This window comes from Neofelis nebulosa, chromosome 5, assembly GCF_028018385.1.
Source record: "Neofelis nebulosa isolate mNeoNeb1 chromosome 5, mNeoNeb1.pri, whole genome shotgun sequence".
Taxonomy (NCBI): domain Eukaryota; kingdom Metazoa; phylum Chordata; class Mammalia; order Carnivora; family Felidae; genus Neofelis; species Neofelis nebulosa.
The window spans coordinates 8320460-8341743 of NC_080786.1; the positions used below are offsets into that span (position 1 = coordinate 8320460).

General features: G+C 50.9%; 1 long non-coding RNA gene across 2 annotated transcripts in view; it reads left to right on the forward strand.

Moving 5' to 3' along the window:
• The first annotated feature begins 1305 nt into the window (after nt 1-1305).
• The window catches only part of LOC131511647 (uncharacterized), a 193637-nt gene continuing 173658 nt past the window's right edge, over nt 1306-21284 (forward strand). Inside the window, exons 1-3 of one of the 2 annotated variants that reach the window (XR_009261637.1) lie at nt 1306-1569; nt 19111-19255; nt 19403-19618. This is a non-coding gene — a long non-coding RNA (uncharacterized LOC131511647). Of the gene's footprint in view, nt 1570-16221; nt 17360-19110; nt 19256-19402; nt 19619-21284 lie in introns of those variants that run through there. The other variant, XR_009261638.1, reaches the window with a different exon arrangement.

Here is a 21284-nt window from a genome sequence, read left to right on the forward strand (position 1 = left end):
CTCACATCCTATTGAATTCCTAAGGAAGGACAGATGGGAGCTAATTTTGCTCATTTCCACAACTAAAAATGACTTTATTCTACCCTAAGTCCTAATGGCGTTAACTCTCATTGGTAATCCTTGTCTGAATCATTTACTTCAGTCTGGGCTGCAAACTGGTAGACTTTCCAGTTTTCTTCATTCCTGCCACATCCATTAGTTGGCATTCTTGTATAAAGGAGATTTTTATTTTTGTTCACCAACTAGTTGTAAACTGTTAGTCCTAAAAAGCAGAGAATTGCTTAGTTCTTCCCTCTCTCTCTCTTCTTAAAGATTTCATTTATTTATTTATTTTCAGAGAGAGAGAGAGATAGTGTGCAAGCAGGGGTGGGGGGCAGAGAGACAGGGAGAGAGAGAATCCCAAGCAAGCCCAGTTCAGGGCTTCACCTCATGAACAGGTCATGAGATCGTGACCTGTGCTGAAATCAAGAGTCGGACACACCTAACCAACTGAGCCACCCAGGCGCCCCACCTCTCTCTTTTTTAATGTCCATTGAATGCATCTGTGAGACAGAAAGCAAAAAAATGGGGTTGCCTCTCTATGGGATTGATCCATAAGTGATCCACTGTGATTTCTGGATTTCTTCCTGTTTGGGAATCAGAAGGACAGGGGAGTCCCGCACCAAATGGATTCAAGTCCCAATCCTTTGCTTCAGGACAGGTAGAGAAAGAGGATAAATCTTAACTCCTGGGAAAGCGCCTTGGCCTCTCCTATGGCACCGTGCAAAGAATATACTAGGCACCAGCTCGACCCACTGTAATTCCGGCGTTTTAAAATTTCATGCTCCAGATGTTTTTAGAATAATTGCTGCGCCTAGTGAAGCCTTGCCTGCCTTAGCAAAGGGGGCCTTCTCCCCGCTCTCCCAGCAAGCCCTGCCCTCTCAGGGGGGCATGTGGAAAGGAAAAAAATCCCAAATGACTCTCCAGTCCTATTTGCTTAATCTGTTGTGTTACAGTGAATACCCCTGGGCTTGGAGTTCATTGGAGCTTTGCCACAAAAGGAGAAAAGGAGGACATTTAAAATGTTTTGTAATCCTCTTGTCTCTTGGAGCAAAGATTGTAATTTCTGGTTCAAAGGAACTCTAGCACAGACAATCTGCCTTGTTTTGTTTGTCCCAGGGGAAAAAAACCACAACCCCCCCCCCCCCCCCCCGCGCCCCTTCCCCGTTCCTTTCCTGCCCTGTGTGCGCCTATCTACACATTCACCTACTCCTCCTTGGCTGTAGATTTCGTTCCCTTCTCAGCACAGGTGTGGGCTCTCCACTGCTGTTCTGGAGTTTGCGCTGGGCCCTGGGGGCTGTGGAGATGGGACACAGATGGTGTGGCCACATTCCGCCGTGGAGCGCCTTTTCCACGCACTCCTGGGACAGTTTCTGGAGGCAAGTCCTAACGGCTCACAAAGTTTCCCAATCAGGAAAATGGCAAGTCAGAACCGAGCAGAAGTCCTGTTTATGAAGTGTCCTGCACAGTGTGGGCATGGAACAGGTAGTGGATAAAGGTCCCCTCCACACCGGCCCTGCCCCGGACAAGGTAAACCTCTCCTAGATCTGCGGTCTATGCCTCCACGTGTAAATGGGATTCATACTGGAAGCCTTTCCTGCTTATCTTAGGGAACGAGGTCACCAGAAAGGCAGAGCTCGTGATTCATATGACTTTCAATTACTTTGCCATTTTTTTTCTTTCAAAACGACTATATATATATATATATATATATATATATATATATATATATATGCATTTTCCTTAATACTTGAATATGGCAAAAAAAAAAAAAAAACACGAAAGAGAAAGTTCAAATCCTCCCATCCCGTGTTGGGAACTTCTGTTAATGGCTGGGTATACAGGTACTCAGACTTGTTAAACAACAAAATTCAACTGAGTAAAGTTTAAAGATCTTATTGGCTTTATTCAATGATTCATGAATCGGCAGCATCCAATCTAGCAGACAGAAAGCAGCTCCGAGGAGCTGTGCAAAACGAAAGCCTTTTATCGGCAAAAGGGAGCAGGAACAAGGAAGTTATACTAGGCAGAAAGGCAGGCCGGTTATTGCAAGGTCGCTTTCCTTTAGGGAGGGCAAGGGTCTATCGCTGATCAGGTGACTCCTGCTTGACTGGGTTAAGATCCCATTTCTGGGAGACCCAAACTGTAATTAAGTGATGTCTTGCTCTGGGTGACATGAGGCTTAGCAGAAGGGATTTCATTTTGGGCCTGTTGGTCTTGTTTTGAACAGACCTAGAAAGTGAATATTAAAATATGTGAATAACTTCAAGTTTATGACGTAAATGGAATCTCTTTGATTCTGTTCTCTCTCTGGCAACACACCTTATTTGTTTTCCCTCCTGTCTGGGTAACCCTGCATCAGTAGCATCTGCCAGAGCCTGCCCATCTTTGCGTGGACTTCTGGGGTCTGGAATTTTGGCTCCTCTTTCCTACTCCCGGCTGGTCTAAGGACCTCACATCACACACCTGCTGCGACTCCCCGTGGGGCTTCTGCCGACATCTTTCCCTCCACGCTTTCCCAGGAAGGAGGACTGGGGACTGGTGTATCTGTGTTTTAGCACCTTTTTCTCTCCATGAGCGCAAACTGCAGTGACATTCTGAGACAGTACGTGCCCCAGTGCAGGCGGGGGGGCCCCCAAAGCACCAAGGCGCTGATCTGTGTTTTTGGATCCCCGCTCTTGATGAAGCACTTCCTCCCTTGTTTCTCAGAGAAGGCCAGTCTGTGAAGCTTTGAACCAGGTCCCTGTTCCTCTGCAGCAGCCTCATTTTCTTTTCTTCCTGCTTTCACTTGTGATGGGAATATAGCGGAGGTGTTGCTAGGTGCCCCGACCTGATACTTACAATATCACTTAAACGGTGTCATCGTCACTATGCTCGCCGCCCAGGTCCGGGTCCTGGCCACTCCGGCGCCCAGGTGCTTTCTCTTCTGGCCTCCTTTCCCTCTGCCCACATTGTAGAAGCTCTCGTGGGCCACTTAGCCCGGGGGCCACTGCATTTCCTACCCCGGACATCGCTTCCTCGACACCCCGCCCTCCCCACAACCTTTTCCAAAGAAGTCCGTCGCCCTGGAGGAACCAGCCTCTTGCCTCCAGCTTCTTGGTTCTTCCCGACTCCATTTTCCGGCATCCCCACCTCGGCCTGGGCCCGGATCCGGGCCCCGGAGTTCCCAGCGGCAACCGCCCCCCCTGCAGCCGTGACACAGTCCAGAAGGGGTTAAACTCAGGCGAGCACCAGCTCCAGCAGTTAATCCGGGATTCTCGGCACTGATCTCCGTGCCTGTCATTTGCATTTCTCTCCTTTGTGCAGGCTTTTCTTCCTCCCTTTCCCCGGGCCCGGCGCCCACATTAGCATAGCGCACTCGGCGCGCCGGCTGCGGGGGCCCCCGCTGTGCGCCAGCCTGTGCAATCTGCAGGCGCCATCAATTTTTCAGCGCTTTGCTCATTTCTCATTACAGTCAGGCCCATGCGGCTCCCCACTCAACACCCTCCTCGGCCGTCCTGCCGGAGCCAGGCTCTGTCACGTCCCTCCCCGGCCCTCCCGAGCATGCACTTGCTTGTTGAGGCTCCCACCATAATTAATCACAGTATTAATCCTGGCCAAGCCTGTCTTCCTGAATAATTATGTCAACACGCTTGGGTGCCTGGGCCCGGCAGAAATGTTACCAACCTTGAGCACCGGACGATATCCTTGCAGCCGGGACGGCCGCGGCGGGGGTGGGGGGGGGCTCCTTGCCTCCCCCTGCCACACGCTCACATGCACACGGGCCCGCTTGCACACACATGTGCACGCACACACTCACAAAGCTAAAGGCACCAGGGAGGAGTAGAAATGGTGGAGCTCACGGCAAACAGCTTTTCTTTTCAAACAAGGAAACATGGCCACACAATGAAGTTATCTTTAGGTAGCAAAGTGGGTGGTTGTCATAGCGATGCGTGCATTATTAAGAGAGTGTTGTTCATCCCGGCAGCTAATCTTATAATGAGGCTGGCTCATTATCATGGTGTGGCAAAGTTGGCTTTTGCTCTCTTTTCTGCTGCGGGCCTAGGGTCCGGCGGGTCCCCAGCTCCAAGCTGGATCCTGACTCCCAGCATGCAGCTTTTATTTCGTTACCCCATCCTCCTTCCCTGCTTTTCCCAGGGTGGGGGAGGGGGGGCAGATGCAGGAAGCTGGGGCTGGGCAGGGCTCCAGGTGCCTTTGCCTACTACGTGTCCCATAGTTGGTCCCTCTACAGTTTGTGACACACGTCACAGCACCTGAGAACTGTGTTGGCCCGGGTATCTGGGGCCTGTGTGAATTAAAATTCCAGATGGGCTTGCACACAATCAGTTCCTCTACTTTTCTTCTACACCTGCTTCTCAGACCTCCCCTGTCCCGGGAAACCAATCTAATGGATCACATAATGCATCATGGCCACCATTTAATGGGGATTTCTTTATTTCCTAGCGGTCATTGCAATTTTACGAAGCCCCAGGATTTATTAAAAGTCCACTATCACCTCAAGTTTGGGTGTCTGGGACTCTCACTTTATGACCAGATATCCAGTTTATTTCAAATAGTTTTGGAGGTCGTTTGCCGTTGCCTTCTCTGGCAGTGTCTGTCTGGATGTTTTGTAGATGGCTACAAAGGTCTATTGGGTTCAAGTTTATTTTCATGCTGCTTGTGATTTTCATCCTCCTCTTTCCTTTTCAATTAAGCTGCATCTGACTTTGCTCACCGTTCGGATTAGGGGGGGCATCCTCTACAAAGGGAGAGGAGACAGCAAAGTCACCTCCTGCCAAGGGTGCCATCGAGGGAGATGGTTGCCTTGGACTTGAGAGGTGAGCCAGGGAAAGGCCGTGGCTCGTACCTTCCTTTATTATCAGGTGTCACGCCACAGCGAGCACAGGTGCTGCCCTCCGAGGGACAGCCCTCAGTGGCGCACTGTCCCCCGCACTGTCTCCAGCCCAGCAGATCCTCCGGGGGCTCCGCAGCCTGTGCCGTAGTGGGTGATGCGCTAGCATTTGTTGGCAGGTTTTCTCAGGGCACAGTCCACCCGACGTGAGAATCACCTGGGGACTGATTAGAAATGCACATTCTAGAATCTCCTGGCCAGTTGGAGCGGCCTTTTCAGTAAGTTCTTCAGGTAGATATGGTGCACATAGAATACTTCTCATGAGCCTGTTTGTTAAATTTAATTCCCCCCCTTTTAAAAGTAATATAGAGATAGGGTGAGGCTGGTTCAAACAATGAAAAGGAGGAATAGTCCCTGGTCCCCAGGCTCCCTCTACAGGGACTCCTACATTTTTGTTTTTTTTATGTTTCTTTCCAGAGATATTCTTGCATACATATGCGTATAAATCCCTTTAAGACCCACAAATGGTGGCATCCTAAATACACCGTTCTGTCACTTGCTTTCTTGACGATGCAATATATCTTGGCTATGGTTTCCTATCAACATATTGAAATCTTCCTCGTTTTTTAAAATGGCTGCGGAGTACATTTCGTATGGGATATAGAACGTTTTATGGGTTTTGGATAAAGCTGGTGTCTGCTCCTAATCAGGCACCTTTCTTTCCTCAGGCTTTAAGAATTCTGTCTCAGAGATCTGCAACAGCTCCTGGGAACGGGGAGACAGTTGATTTCTCGTAAGCCCTACTTCTGACCATAGAGGAGCCTGTATCTTGGTTTGGGTTCCCCAAGGCAGACCCTCATTCCAGGATTCCTGTGTGGGTGGTTTATCTGGGGGGTGATCACAGGGGACGTCGGTGGGAGAAGGGGTGTATTTATACACTAACTTCTGGCAGCCACTGGTGACTGACCGGTTGTTTGTGGGAAGGCGGTGGCGGGGCGGGGGCGGGGGGGCGGTTGTTAAATTCCCCTGCGCTTCTGGGCTGCCTCACTGGGCGGGCGGGTTGTAGTGGCCGAAGAAAGCAGATCTCAGGCAGAAATGCTAGAAGTTAGGCAGGTGTGTGCTGAAATAGGAAGGGCAAGGGGATGTGATTGGGGTACCAATAGTAGGTTGCTACCCAACTGGAGGTCAGAATTTCTAGACTAATCTTCATACTCAAAAAGTGCAATTGAGGGGTGCCTGGGTGTCTCAGTTGGTTAAGCGTCCGACTTTGGCTCAGGTCGTGATCTCACAGTTTGTGGGTTCAAGCCTTATGTTGGGCTCTGTGCTGACAGCTCAGAGCCTGGAGCCTGCTTCAGATTCTGTGTGTGTGTCTCTCTCTTGCTCTCCCTTGCACTCTGCCCCTCCCCTGTTCATGCTTTGTCTCTCTCTCTCTCTCTCTCTCTCTCTCAAAAATAAATAAAACATTCACAAAAATTTTTTTAAAAAGTGCAATTGACATGGATGTGGTACCCGAAAAAGAGAATCTATTCCTAGTTCTGTTCCTACTGGTTGCTGACCTTGACTGAGTTCAGTCATTCAAGCTTTTGGAGCTTTACTTTCCCCATCTGGAAAATGGGGTTGGTAGTACCTACCTCTCAGGATAGCTTTGTGGATTGAATCGGATTTCTAGTTTTGGAAAAAGGGCTTCAGAGCTCTGCATGTGGGTGACTACTGTTACGGCCTAACATCTGACCCTCGGGGAAGGAACCCAGTTTGCCTCCTTCACAGCCTGCCTGAGATCACCGAATCACCCCCAGTCCCTGAAGTCACTCATGTTATTCTCTACAAATGCCAAAGTCAAATTCAGACCAACCCACGTGGCACCAAGATGGCAGCAAGAATAGGAACAAACTGGTTCCCAGGCAAATCCTCTCCATCGGGAGAGAAGCAAACCCTTTGATCCCATAGTAGCAAGACTACCTTGTTGGTTTTGCAAAAACAGCCGGGAATTTAGAGTCAGAAAGATTCTTAAGGTTGCATAGTTCATTGGCTTCGAGCATATGTAGCCTCTGAAACCCTTTCTGTAAAGAGAATGATGCTCAAAAGCTTTGTCAAATGAAAGCAGAGTGCTCTGCCAGTGGGATTTGGTGGGGGACCCAGGCCGTCCCTTGGGATCAGGTCATACCCACATCCTCCTTTGCTCACCTCCGACAGCCCCAGGCTCCCGTAGACTCAGCAGGGGCTGTTTATAAACAACTGGTCTGGTACATCCCTTTTCAATGAGGAAAGGAAGAGATGGGGCCCCTTGTTGTCCTGTGTTGGGGCTTCTTTTTTTAAAAAAAAATTTTTTTAACGTTTATTTATTTTTGAGACAGAGAGAGACAGAGCATGAACAGGGGAAGGGCAGAGAGAGAGGGAGACACAGAATCTGAAACAGGGCTCCAAGCTCTGAGCGGTCAGCACAGAGCCCGACGCGGGGCTCGAACCCACGGACCGTGAGATCGTGACCTGAGCCAAAGTCGGATGCTTAACCGACTGAGCCACCCAGGCGCCCCGTGTTGGGGCTTCTTTAAATGGTCCAGGGAACCTGACCGAGGCACCCTGGGCTGTAAGACCCCAATCGTGGAGAAGATGAAAATGGGAGACCTCCATCCCTATGCTCTGATTCTGTGCTTTAAGGATACATTCTCGAGTCCCTTTTCCTCCGGCCCCCTTTGATCCCACCTTGAAGCTCCCAACCTGGTCTCTGGTGCATCTTCAACTCATTTGCTGTCCAGCTCAGCACATTCCTTCCCCTGTTACCCTTTGCTCTCAGGCTTATAAACCTGAGATTCCTGCCTCCCCCTGCCCCCAGGGACTGGCCTGTTGGGCCCACCTCCTTCGCACCAAGCCTTCCGCTTAGGGGAGGGGGATGGGATGCCCAGAGAGATGAGCCGACTTGCCTAGCGTGGCCAAGTTAGCCCCTGGTGCACAGCGATTTTGATCCCGTGTGATTCCCAATAGTTCCAAGGCCACTGTTTTCAGGCATCTTCTGGTTGGCCTTCTTCTTACCCAAATTAGCCCCCTCTAGGAGGGCTTGGCCCCTTTCCCAGAGTCAACTGAATGGCAAGGGGAAAGACAAAGTCTTAGCTAATGATGGGCACATCTCTTTCACCAGGGGAGGAAGAAAATGGCAGAGGGATTGCGTGTTGCCATATGGGTTGGCAAGAATAGCTCTGATATTTCTATTGTAATCATGCTTTCTGGCAAGCAGCACCCCCGTCCCCCCTGCCAAGCCTCCATTGCCTCTTCTGTAGAATTGGGATTGTGATACCTTCTTCCTTGGCTTGCTGTGAAGACTACAGAGAATGGCATGTGGGAAAGGGCTTTGGAAAGAGAAAGGCCTTCCAAAATGGAAGAAATTTCTTTATTATTGTACCTTTCTGATGGCTGTGGAGGTGTAATTTCCATAAGGCTGAACATCAACCTCAGAGGGAGCCTGGCATGGAGGGCGGAACGTGCCTGCGGGGAGTCTCACCCTGCAAAGAGGGAGCCATGCCCTCCAGATGCCCGTGACCAATGGGGACAGGAGTCGGTATAAATGCCCCAGTCTTTCACTTTTCCAGTGGGATGATTCTGAGGCACATCTTTCGTATCCCAGAGGGTCCCCAGCATGATTGAACCCCAGTACTGCTCACGAGTGCACACTTCATTGGCTTTTCTCCTTTCCCCGTGTTGCCTTCCCATTTTCCTCTCACCCTTACTTTCTGGGGCTCCCCTCCCAAATAAACTACCCATACCCTGGTCTCTGTTTCAGGGATTGGTTTCGAGGGAGCCCAATCTAAAACATGCAGCACTGGGCAGCAGTAGGAAGAGGGCTAGCAGATGTCAAGGATCAGAGAAGGTGAAGGCCTCCCATTGCTGGGAAGCTGATAGGAGGCAGGGAATAGAGGTCCTTGCTGATCGGCCCGGGGAAGGAGGCAGGGCCCTTGGAAGGTTGCCTGTGCTCTGTTGGCATGACCCCAAATGGAGCCTAAGGCTTCCAGCCCTGGGCTAATTTGTCCTCAGAGAGTTCTCTGCCCAAACCCAGCTGGGTTGGGGACAGAGCACACAGGTGTTCTGTGCCAGGGCAAAGGCTTGACATCTCAATTCCGTGCGTACCCCACTGAGCATTTGGGGCAGAATCTGCTGGGAATATGTACCCCAAAGCAGCGTGACAAACCTAAACAACAAAAGCATACCAACAGGGGCGGGGGAGCAGGAAACTTAGGAATGAACTTACTATGTGAACTTGGATACATTGAACTTTTCTGGGTCCCTGTTTCCCATCTGTAAAATCAAAGGAGGGAGGGGACTGAAAGATCTCCATGCGTTGTCCCAACCCTGAAATTCCTATCTGACTTTTCTTCACTGACCCTAGAACTAGATATACCTGGCGGGGATAAATCAAGGCAGATTGGGGGTTAGCTCATGGCTCGTCCACACCATCTCTGGAGCATTACATTTTTACAGTTTCCCACCAGACCTGAGCCCCCTGCAAGGCTCTTCTACTATGGGGGGTCCTGTCCTGGAATCCTCCCCATCAAAGTCCTGTACCCCTCCATTAAGCTGGGATGCCACATCACGGAGCACTCTCAAACTGGACTTTGTTCCTTAACTTCTCTCTCCTACTCCACTTTGGAGGTTTATAGGTTTCTGGCCCTAAGTCAGGCTCAAGCTGGGGAAAGGGGAGAAACTTTAAAGTTTTGCCATTGAGTTGGACTGGACTTTCTTAACACTTAAATGTAAGATAAGGTATGGGCAAGGCCACACTCCCTCTGGAGGTTCTGGGGGAGCCCCTTCCTGGCATCTTCCAGCTTCAAGTGGCTCCAGGAGTTCCTAGACTTGTGGCCACATCCCTCCCACCTCTGCCTCCATTTCCACATGGTCTTTTCCTCTGTGTCTTCACATGTCTTTCTTCTCTGTATCTGGGTCTCCTCCTCTTCTGACTCTTACAAGGAGACCTGCCACTGGACTTAGGGCTCACCTGGGTAACCCTGGATGATCTCATCTGGCTATTCCTAACTTGCTTACAGCTGCAAAGACCCTTTTTTATTATAATTTTTTAATGTCTATTGATTTTTGAGAGATAGAGAGAGACAAAGTGCGAACAGGGGAGGGGAGAGAGAGAGGGAGACACAGAATCCGAAGCAGGCTCCAGGCTCTGAGCTGTCAGCACAGAGCCCGATGTGGGGCTCTAACCCACGAACTGTGAGATCATGACCTGAAATTGGAAGCTCAACTGACTGAGCCACCCAGGCACCCCTGCGAAGACCCTTTTTTTAAATAAGCTCACAGTGACAGGTTTCAAGTGGATGTATCTTTTGAGGAGACGCCATTCAACCCATGGCTTCCGGGATTTCTTGATGTCCCTGAATGTAAATGGTGGTGCTCCTGTGCTTGAGCATGCCTGTGGAGAGACAGGCTCTCTAGGACCCTGGTTCTCTTATTCCCCCGGCCACTTGGGATTGAGAATGACAGCGTGAGAGACAGTGGGAGAATGAACGGGAGCCAGCGGAGTGCAAGACCTAGCAATGGTGCCCAGTCTACAGCCCTGGCTCTGACCAAGCATCTCCCCCTCTCTGCGGGGAGTGAAAGAACTAGGAGGGCAGTGAGTGGAGGAGAGACCTCCTCTCGTGGAGAGCAGGAGGGGGAGGGGTAGCGACGGTCCCAAGAAGGGGACCAACATATGTTTTAGCCCAACATAAGACTTTCATCGTTGGGACTGGCCAGTGTTTTCATCTTTCCGGTCCAGGCCATCTGAAACAGATTACCTCAAAGGGCCGTCACTCCAGGTGGGCACAAAGGGCATCGCCTGGAGCAAAGGGACCCTGTTCCAAGGACCTGGTCATTGAGAGGGTAGAGGGGAATGAGCATGAAAGCTGAGTTAGTCTGAGAGATTTTTCATCCTGAGGAGCCTCAAGAGAAGAGACAAAGGGAGGGCCAACTTGGTGGGGACATTCCCTCAGCAGAGGGCACCGAAGTATTCCTGGAAGCCCTGGGGACTGTAACACCGGGAGCAGCAGCCCTTAGGGACTCTGTTACTATAGCATTGGCCGTGGCTTACCCCAGGTTTCCAAATCGAGCCTGGCAATTATACCATAAGAGCCTGGCTCGTGATGCTCTTTACAAGCGGTGATCTTTCCTCAGCCCCCAAACCAGAGTGAGGGAAAGGTTCTGAAAGGAGGAGAGTTTGAGCTGTACTTAAAAGCAGCAGCCACAAGCCACCCACCAGCCTTAACTGGGCTGCAAGGTCAGGGCACTGGAAGCGGCAGAGGCAATGTTTCCTCTTGACCAGGGAGCCTGTTTTCCAAGGCAGTCGAAGGCATGGGCCTCAGGTAGTCAGTGATTCCGTGAATTTGGAAACCATTTTCAGTAGGAACTGTGCCTCAGTTTCTCTCAAGAAGGGACAGAATTGTTATCTTCTTGGTCTGGACACAAGCGTGAAGAGTGAATGTGTTCGGGGACCAGTTGTGTGCTCCCCTGGGCTCGGGGACAGCTGCCACCGGAGCCAAAGTTACCCTTCCCACCACAGTGCCCACCCCCCCGAGGGACAGGAGATGGTTCTGGGGTAAGTAGCCGTCATCACAGTCATTTTACAGAAAGGCTGCTGGTTGTGGGGCGCCTGCGTGGCTCAGTTGGTTAAGTGTCCGACTCTTGACTTTGGCTCAGGTTATGATCTCACGGTTCGGGAGTTCAGCCCTGTATCGGGTGCTGTGCTGACCCCGTGGAGCCTGCTTGGGCTTCTCTCTCGCTCCTCTCTCTGCCCCTCCCATGCTCTCTCTCTTTCTCTCAGTAAATAAATAAATAGATAGATATTTTTTTTAAAAAAAGGACTGTAGGGGCGTCTGGGTGGCACAGTCGGTTAAGCGTCCGACTTCAGCCAGGTCACGATCTCGCGGTCCGTGAGTTCGAGCCCCGCGTCAGGCTCTGGGCTGATGGCTCGGAGCCTGGAGCCTGTTTCCGATTCTGTGTGTCTCCCTCTCTCTCTGCCCCTTCCTCGTTCATGCTCTGTCTCTCTCTGTCCCAAAAATAAATAAAAAAAAAAAAAAAAAAAAGGACTGTAGTTGGTTACCCCCGAAGTCAGAGTATGAACAGGATGGGCCCCTTGTCATAGTACAGATACCCCAACATCAGGAAATGAAGAAGCCAACCCAGGATGGTAACGGACATGGGAAAGATCTGGAGGAAATGAGGGGGGTTTCCTCCAACCGCTTGGTGAAGAAACGTGGGGGTTCCCTACCAGGACTGCACTGTACTATGGATTATTTGTCATGTGTCTCACAAATGTGGAAGAATGATATTGAAAAAAATGTCAACTGAGGTTTATAGTGTCAGTTACCTCCTTTTTGCCACAGTGGTTCCCTCCTCCCCCACTTCCCATCTTTCAAGGAGCTAGGATACCATCCTGAGAGAACTCCCCAGAGCCCTCGAGCCCTCAGGGGATGGAGGGGACTCGGCATAGACAGAACACTCAGGGAACACAGCACAAGGGAGAGCAGAGTGTTGAGAGAGGGCTTCTCCCAGGCTTGGGGAAGAAGGGAGCCAGAGGGAAAGAGATGAGAGCACAGGTTCTGGTGGTCCTAGCAAGAGGGATGGTCGTTCTGATGCCTCAGGGGAGTACCTGGGAAGCAGCCAAAGCCAACACGGGCAGATGAGACCCAAGAATGCATGCTATGTTCTGTTTCTTGGGTAGAGCCCTGGGGAGGTGGGGATGGCTATGGGAATGGCTATGGGACAGTCCAGCAGAGGGGTTCTGTCACCCCCACATGGTGTGGCGTAGAAACAGGGAAGAGAAAAGCTGGGCCTGAGGCAGCCAGATGATGGGAACAAGGGACGACTGAGCAGCAATCTGTGCAGCCTGGTGGCCAGCGATGGTAAGACGGGGATGGCTTAGCTGATTCCGAAGGGGCAGGTGACTTACTGATTCCTTGTTCCATCCCGCTCTGCCCTTGCTATGCCATGGCCCTGTGGAAGTTCCCAGGAACTCGGGCTTGTTGCATGTTAGTTTGAGTTCGCCGAGAGCAGAGCCTGAGACAAGGATTCATGTGCAAGTAGTTTATTTGGAAGGAGATCCCGGGAAGCAGAAGTGAGTGAGTGGGAGGAATGAGTCAGGGCAGGAGGAGCAGCCGATAAAGGGGGCATCAATGATCAGGTTATGCCGCAAGCAGCTGGGGCTCTGTGTCTCAGGGGACCCTCTGAAGAACAGGCCTCAAAATTGTCTTCCCAGAGGACTATTAAAAAACAAAATTTAACCGAGTAAATTTACAGATCTGACTTTATTCATTGATCCATGAATCGGGTGGCATCCCATCTAGCAACTGGGGGGGGGGGCGTCCAAGGAATTGTACAAAATGGAAGATTTTTATAGGAAGGAGGGTGGGGCAAGAAAGTTATTAGCAAAAGAGAAAGATTTTTCCAGGCAAGGTCACTTTCCCTTAGGGGGAAGGGCAGGGGATCTGATCCTACAGATCACCTCATCTTCCTTTGGGGGATGGAGAGGGCCCGTGTGACAGAGGACCTCATTGGCGCCAGTCAGAAAATTCCTGAGTGGTTAGGACTTAACGTCTCTGAGGGAGGTTGGGACTGTAATTAGATTAGGGATTAAGCCCTGGTTTCATGACTTGGCCTAAGTGACGCCATTTTGGGCCCGTGGTTTTCTTTTAACAGGGCGAAGAGGCTTGTTACCTCCCCGCTGAGGCAGCAGAGAAGAGAGGCACGGTGGCCCGTGCCTGACTTGGGTACTGTCAGTGTGTGTGGACTTAGGTGGAGCTGTCCCCAATGACTGCCCAGGGGGACATGGTGCAGAGCATCCGCGGGCCTGCTGCACGACCCTGGGAAGGACAGGGCAAGAAGTTGGCTTGAGTTTAAGTTACCTCCCTGCTGCTGGAATGAGCTCGAAAGAGAAACTAAGTTGAGTAATAGAGAACTAAAGAAAGTTGTATTTGTTAGACACCTGTGTTTGTAGACTGAGATTCTATATCTGCTTTATATAAAATATTAAGGTTAACTTATGTTAGTCTATATGATGGGAAGAATATAAATTCTGGAGTCCGACTAGCACTGGATTTGAATTCGCGTCCTGTCACTGAGTTGCTGGGTGACTGCGGGTTAATCACATCATCTCTCTGACCTCCCCGCCTGCATGTGTCAAACCACTTGCCCTAAAGAATTGTTGAGGGATTAGCAACGGTTCATGTGAAAGCCCCATCATGGGTTTTCAATATGCATTTTTTGGCTAAACCTTAATTTTCTTTATGTGGTGCTGGTCTGCTTATTCTTTAAAAAATTTTTTTAATGTTTACTTATTTTAGAGAAAGAGAGAGAGAGAGATAGAGTGCCAGCAGGGGAGGGGTGGAGAGAGGGGGAGACACAGAATCCAAAGCAGGCTCCAGGCTCTGAGCTGTCGGCACAGAGCCCCACGTGGGGCTCGAACCCACGAACCGTGACACCATGACCTGAGCCGAAGTGGGACTGGTCCTCTTATCCTTAACAGCTTCCTTTGTCATTCAAAAAGTCCTTAGCAAAGATGTTTCTCCTGGGTACGGTTCTAAACGGACTTAAAGGAGGGTGAACCCAGATGTCACTGTTCTCCTGGGGTCTGGCACCGTCACACCTGGTAAGGGGGTCACTCGGAAGGTGGCTGTCTCCTGCCTCTTTCTGTCCAAGCACGGCGCATGTTGGGCGAGGGCTTGTTTTCCAAACTGACCTTTGAGGATTAAGCATTTGACTTTGGTCTTTGTTTGGGGGCTGGAAGCAGCAAGTAAAGGAATCCCCTTCCTTTCTCCTTCCCAAAATCTCTGCCCACACGCTACTGAACCTGAATGTTCTTCAGCTGATTACCGCGAGTGGTGAGAAATGCATCTGCATTTGCAAAAGCCAGATAGACTGCAGTTGGGTAGAGCTGCGATCAAGGTCTGATAAACGTGTCGAGGTGGCAGCACTGTCTGGTGCACAGCCCTCCTTAAAACCTGGCCGACTCAGTGGAAAGGTTCCCGCAGACAAAACGTCTGGCATCCTTGGAGGGGTAGCTCTCCACAAGGAAACCTAGGTGTGGGTGCTGGAGCAGACAGGCCCGCCCAGCGTGGTGGCCTTTGCTGCAGCGGTCGGGTGGCACTGGGTTTGGGGCCACCTAGATGGACATCACGGTACCTGGGCACACACAGAACTCCCGGCAGCCCCTTCTCCCTCACAACGGAAGCCTCGGGCATGCCACAGAAAGTCCTGGAAGCTCAGCTCCAGAGTCCGGCGAGGCATGATTCTGACCTTTCTCTGAGCGCATTTGATCTCATCTGGTGTCCTCAAATTTCCTTTCCGGCCAGGGTCTGTGTCTCTGATCAGTTCTCTGGTGGGATATCAATTGGGCGTTCACATTTTCTGCTCACCCCTGGATGCCTCCTCTTAACTGGATGACTGAGGCTTCTTGCTTTGAGAGGAGAGTTTGTCCTCTTCCACGAATCGCCATGTGTATCAGTCAGGTTTTCTTGCATGATAAACAACACGCATCTGTTGTTTTTGCATAGTGATCTGTGGGGCAGTGAAGGTGGCTCTGTTTCAGACTGTGGGTCACCGTGGGATTCCTTGCTCTGGTACCAGAAGGAGCATGCCCTTCTCACAGCAGATGGCTGAGACTCAGGAGGCCAAGCTAGATGAAGCAAGTGCTTTGAAAGTCTCTCTGCTCACTTCACATCCATTCACATGCTACTGGGCAAAGCAGGTCCATGGCCAAGTCCACGGTGGGTGGGATGGAGATGTACATCCTGCCTCTTCCAATGGAGGGCAGTGCAGAGTCACATGCAAAGGGTGTGGATGTCGGTGCCAAGCAGGGGGTGGGGGGGGGGTGGAGTAGTGAAGAGCTGGAAAGAGGAATCCAGCTTCACACACTGCCAGGCCCCGTGCTTTGGGTAGCTTTGGGAGATCCGGGAGAACCGAACATCTGACGGCCAAGGAGGTGCTAAGTCATCTCTCTGTGAATTACCAAAATGTGCCCCTTGTGGGCGGATGAGTTATCAAAGCTGCTTTGGGATAATGCAGCCCCCGGTCTGGGTGCTTGGCTTGGCGAGTGGAAGACAGTGTGGAATTCAGCCCCCGCCCGCTCCCTGGGCGGGCACTTTGGTGCAGGGTCCAGCTGCAGGTCTAGGTGCTGCGACCCTGCACCCTCTCAAGGAGTGACTCACAAGGCCTGGGAGTGCATTTTGTTACCACCAGCTCCAAGCTCTTCAGGTGGGAGCCGTCTGGGGTAGTTTCTTGGTTTTGACCGTCCAGGTCAAAAAGCTGGATTTGTCTGGACTCTACCTTCAGGAAAGAAGTATATATTTTTTCCTTCCCAGAAGCAGCCTTCCCAGCCAACCACATAGGCCAGAGTCAACGTGAAAGAAATGAGATGATTGTGGAACGTTCCTGATCGCAGAGCAGCCCATGTGTCTTTGAAGAAAGAGCCGCTTCTTTCCCCTCACCGTGTGACGTCAGAGGAAAGGCCACGCCTCGCTGGACAGCAAGCAATGACAAGTTCTGACGATGTGGGCCCGTGAGCGCGGGGGTCTGCCCCGACTGGTTCCAGAGTGCAGATGGAATGGGTGTGTGCCCCATCGGCGTCCGCTGGGTTTCACGGTGGCCTGGTGTGTGAGCGTGTCGCCCTCACCTTCATGCTTCCTCATTATCAGAAACAGAACCAATGGATCAGAACTCCCGAGTCTCTGTCAAGTCCCATGGCTTCACTCTGAGTTTGGAGGCAGGGCCCGGACCCCGGTGGATGGAATCGTTGTCTCTACACCCATCACTCTGCCTTCTGTCCTCACCCTTGCCACGGCCTCGCTGTGGGTGGAGTGTAACCCCTTGACCCTGGGTTCTGCCATGTGACATCCTTGGGCCAGTGACACATGGATGGAAGTGAGGGGTTGCCAGTCCCAAGCTCAAGTCTCGAGAGCCCTTGGATTTTCTGCTTTTTCCCTGTGTGTCAGAGAAGACCTTCTAGGTCTCTGGGCCCTGAGGTTTATACTTGGGGGGCAGAGATGAGCCAAGCCTCAGCGAGCGCCAAGATAAGCTACGCCCAAAGCTTGAGACGGGGCCTGAACCAACCAGCGTCCGGCTGACGTGCAGACCCACAGACCTGCAGGTGCATGGGTGACACGAGTGACGACTACTAAGATTTGGGGTGGTTTATTGTATAGCATGACTGCAGCAACCGTTAACCGATACACTTATCTCCTAATGGAAAGCCACAGTATGTTGACCTTGGACACCAGTCATGGCTGGGACACAGGAAGCACCCAAGCGGAGAGGCCACTCTTGCTCTGACTTGAGGGCTGGGATCTGCATGAAGGAGAAAGTGTGTGACTCAATTAAGATACAATTAAGATCCTCCTCCATGGTCTCCCTTTTATCTACTGTCCTCATTATCCTGCTTCCTTTTCTTCTCACCGTGGGACTGGTGCTGTTGTTGCATGCTGATGAGTTTGTCTGTGGCCCAACTTCTGAACTAGAGATATCTGGGTAATTAATTTGGATTTAAGCTCCTCTAGCCAGCCCTTGATAGGCCCACAACTGAGTGCTTTGGAATGCCTTGATTTCTCCCGGGCATTTTGGGGGTACATAGAGGTCAAGAGTCATTTGGTACCTATCTATCTAAAGTCAGTCTCAAAGTGAGTTTTGAAAAGTGTATGAAAATGTACAGTTGTTTCAAGTGACTTAGCTTACTCCTGGGAGCACCACTCCTCCCCCCGCAAGTGCTATGAAGTTTTCTCACATCTCGCCTCTACAATTTGGTTAGAGCAATTCTCCTTCATGAAAGTATGGGCTATTTGCTAGGCCTGAGGCCTGGCTGGAGCTCAGACAGGATACGGGCATCATGACACAAGGCCCCCCTTGAAATAAGGTGATGAGAAGATAGAACTAAAACTCCAGGGGCGCCTGGGTGGCGCAGTCGGTTAAGCGTCCGACTTCAGCCAGGTCACGATCTCGCGGTCCGTGAGTTCGAGCCCCGCGTCAGGCTCTGGGCCGATGGCTCGGAGCCTGGAGCCTGTTTCCGATTCTGTGTCTCCCTCTCTCTCTGCCCCTCCCCCGTTCATGCTCTGTCTCTCTCTGTCCCAAAAATAAATAAAAAATGTTGAAAAAAAAAATTTAAAAAAAAAAAAAAAAAAAAAAGAACTAAAACTCCAACAGAAAACGGGGAATTAACTCAAGAAGTAACAACCCTAGTTTCACACGTCATTGTTTCCGGATGCACCATGCACTTTCCAGTTTTTCATGTTTCTTTGTCTACTCTCTACCTCCACTGAATTCTCTAAGGTCTAGTCTTTCTAGATATCATCAGGGTTAAATGAACCACTTGTGCCCTGAAATTCTGTGGTGCTAACTACAATGGCTTTCAAAATTTTTGCTGTGTCTCACAGCAAGAAATAAATTTTGCATTAGTCCCTAACACACGCTCACACATAGGCACACACTTTTATAAAAAATTAAGAACATTTTTTTAATGTTCATTTATTGTTGAGAGACAGAGCGCGAGTGGGGGAGGGGCAGAGAGGGAGACACAAAATCCGAAGCAGGCTCCAGGCTCTGAGCTGTCAGCACAGGGCCCGACGCGGGGCTTGAACCCATAAAACACGAGATCATGACCTGAGCCACAGTTGGATGCCCAACCAACTGAGCCACCCAGGTGCCCCTATAAAAGTCTAATTTAATGTATCACTCTTTGTCTTAGTTGGGTTTGCCCCAGAATAGGCCCTGGAATAAGGATTCATGTGCAAGTGGTTTATTTGGGAGGCAATGTCAGGAAAGACCCGTAGGGGAGTGGGGAAGTGAGCCAGGGAAGGAAGGAAGGCATTCAAAAGTACGTTACCAACAGATGCGTAACTTCAGTGGGGAACTCTGGAAACAGTTTTTGTGGGGGTTAGCCTTCAGGTCGGCTCGAGTGATCCTCGCCTCCTGGTATTTGTGCCTTTATGTAATTCCCTCCCACACTGAACTATGCGTGTGGCCTGTGTGTCCAGTAGAATATGGCAGAAGTGATGCTATACCATGGAGAGCAGCCTCTGAGAGGGCCCCAATTCTCTCTACCTGCTGGTATTCGTGACCTCGCACAATCCACCCCCTTGAGTGTAGGCCATTTATAACCACATAAGAAGTGACTCAGTTCTAACCATAGAATATGACAAAAGTGATGGATGTCATTTCTGAGATTAGGTCAGAAAAAGATTCTGGCTTCTGCCTGGCTTATGTTCTCTTGCTCTTTCCTTCACTAGCTCTGAGAAAAAAGAAAACAGCCCCCATGTTGTGAGCTATGCTATGGAGAGGCCCACGTGGGGAAGAGGCTGGTGAGGAATTCTGAGTCAGAGGCACCAAGGGGCACCCAGCTAAGGTGTGCCAGATTCCTGACCAATAGGCATGGTGAGTTAATACATTTCTGAAAACTGCTAAGTCTTGGGGTAATTTGTCAGACAGCCATAGACAATTAACACCGTATCTGACTTTTAAGGTTGGGTCATAAAAGACTCTGCTGTTCTCACTTCGCTCTCTCATTCTCTTGGATTCCAGCCACAGATCACGAAGAAGTGTAAGTGGTGCAGTCTGAGGCCTGCCAGCAGCCATCGATGTCAAGGAGCCAGCTTGGAAACAGACCATTCCGCCCCAGTCAGGCCTTCGACTGCTTGCAACCCCGGCTGACATCTTGACTGCAAAATCATGAGCAACTTGGAGCCAGAAGCACCGATTCAAGCTTCCTCTGAATTCCTGACCAGCAGAAATTGTGAGGTAATACGTATTTGTTGTTGTTTAAGCTGCTAGGTCTGGGGGGCAAGTTGTTAGGCAGCGATTGATAACTAATACAGTGTAGGACAAGTGACTCAGAGTTATTCTATCCAAATGAAGGAGCTGGGGTATTTATACATGGAAACCCACCTGTCAGTGGGTGAGGGCTGCTTCTGGGGGTGTCAATTCCCCGGCCCTTGTTTGTGAGCAGAGAGGGCTTCAGCGACCAGAGAAAGGCTGTGGGCAAAGAGATGCAGGTTCTGGCCGTCGGAAGTCAGGCCTGTGTGAACCCACAGGTAAAGATGGGGGTGTTTGCAGGGCCTCGTAACTCTCAGACGCCATTTAAATCTCATCTCCATGACCTCCCTCCTTCTAGGTAGCTTGGAGCATCTATCCCTCAGAGTCTAGCTCTTCCAGAATGGCCTCTCTGGTCAAAGGAAGAGGAAAAGGACAAGCCTCTCTTTACATAATTGTGCCCACCTCTGGTGCTCCCTTTGGTGGATGCTGGCGTTTCTTGGGCCAACACTGACCTGTCGTCGCTACTCTTTGTGACATGAGTCCAAAGGCTAGGCTTTCTTGCAGGGTGTGCGTCAGGGTCTTTGAAGGGCCCCGTGGGAAGTCCCTGATGGAGGCCGCCCTTTCCCAGCCCCTACTCGACTTTGACTGTAAGGTCTACCATACAGCCTCCTGCTCCTGCCTCCCTGTGCCTAGCGGGCAGCCCACCTGAGCCGAGTATAGGAAAAACAAGTCAAGTCCAGCCACGTTCTTGACCTTTAGGGGACTCATGTCATCAGCCTCACCAAATACTGAGGTACGGGCTATTCCAGGCTGTCCCCTTCTGCCCTGTGCCTCCCTGGGGCCAAACTCCCCATCTTGCAGGAATCCCAGATCTTTACCACTGACTCTCGAAGCCTTCTCACTTGGCTTTGAGATGGGAACAGCGTTCACACCCACCGGGAGGAAGCGTACTTCTTAGATCCAGCACCGCCTTCCAGTTGGTGGCTCTGCTGTGAGTCTAGCTTCGGTTCCGGGATGGCAGGCAAATTGTCGCCTAGTAACCCGTAATGCAAATGAAACACCTCACAGTGACAGGCGGTGGGTACTCCGCAGGCATTCATTTCCTCCTTCTCAGTGTCAGTGATGGAACACGCACCAACCAGTGTGGCTGTTCTGAGGACGTGGGGTTTAATGCAAAACGGGCTCCCTGACACGGGGAAAGAAGAGTGTGCGTGCGTTCTTAGGGCAGGGCCTTGAGTCAAGTGAGTATTCTCTGAAAGAATGAAAGACGGGGCTGACACAGGAGTTTTTCCAACAGAAAGCAAATGCATAGAGATGCAGAGGTCCAGCATCAGTCTCCGGTGCGTGTGGGGGACTCAGTCTAGTGGCCTCAGCCTGGTCTTCAGTGGTCAACCCCCGCAAGCCAGGGACTTCCTCTTCTGGAGCACTAGGTGTCTGCCACCTGACTTCTCTCTTTTCTGTGAAATGTGGCCAGACCCAAGATCCTCACCATTGGCCCTCCCTTTCAGAGGCTACCTGGGCTCCCTCCCTTCCCTTTCCTCCTTCCTTTCTTGTTCCATCCATATATTTTGGTATCTACTACAAAGGTCAGAAAAACAAATCAATGAAGAGAAGGACCCAATAATCCTGAGTACTGACTCAGGCATGGGAG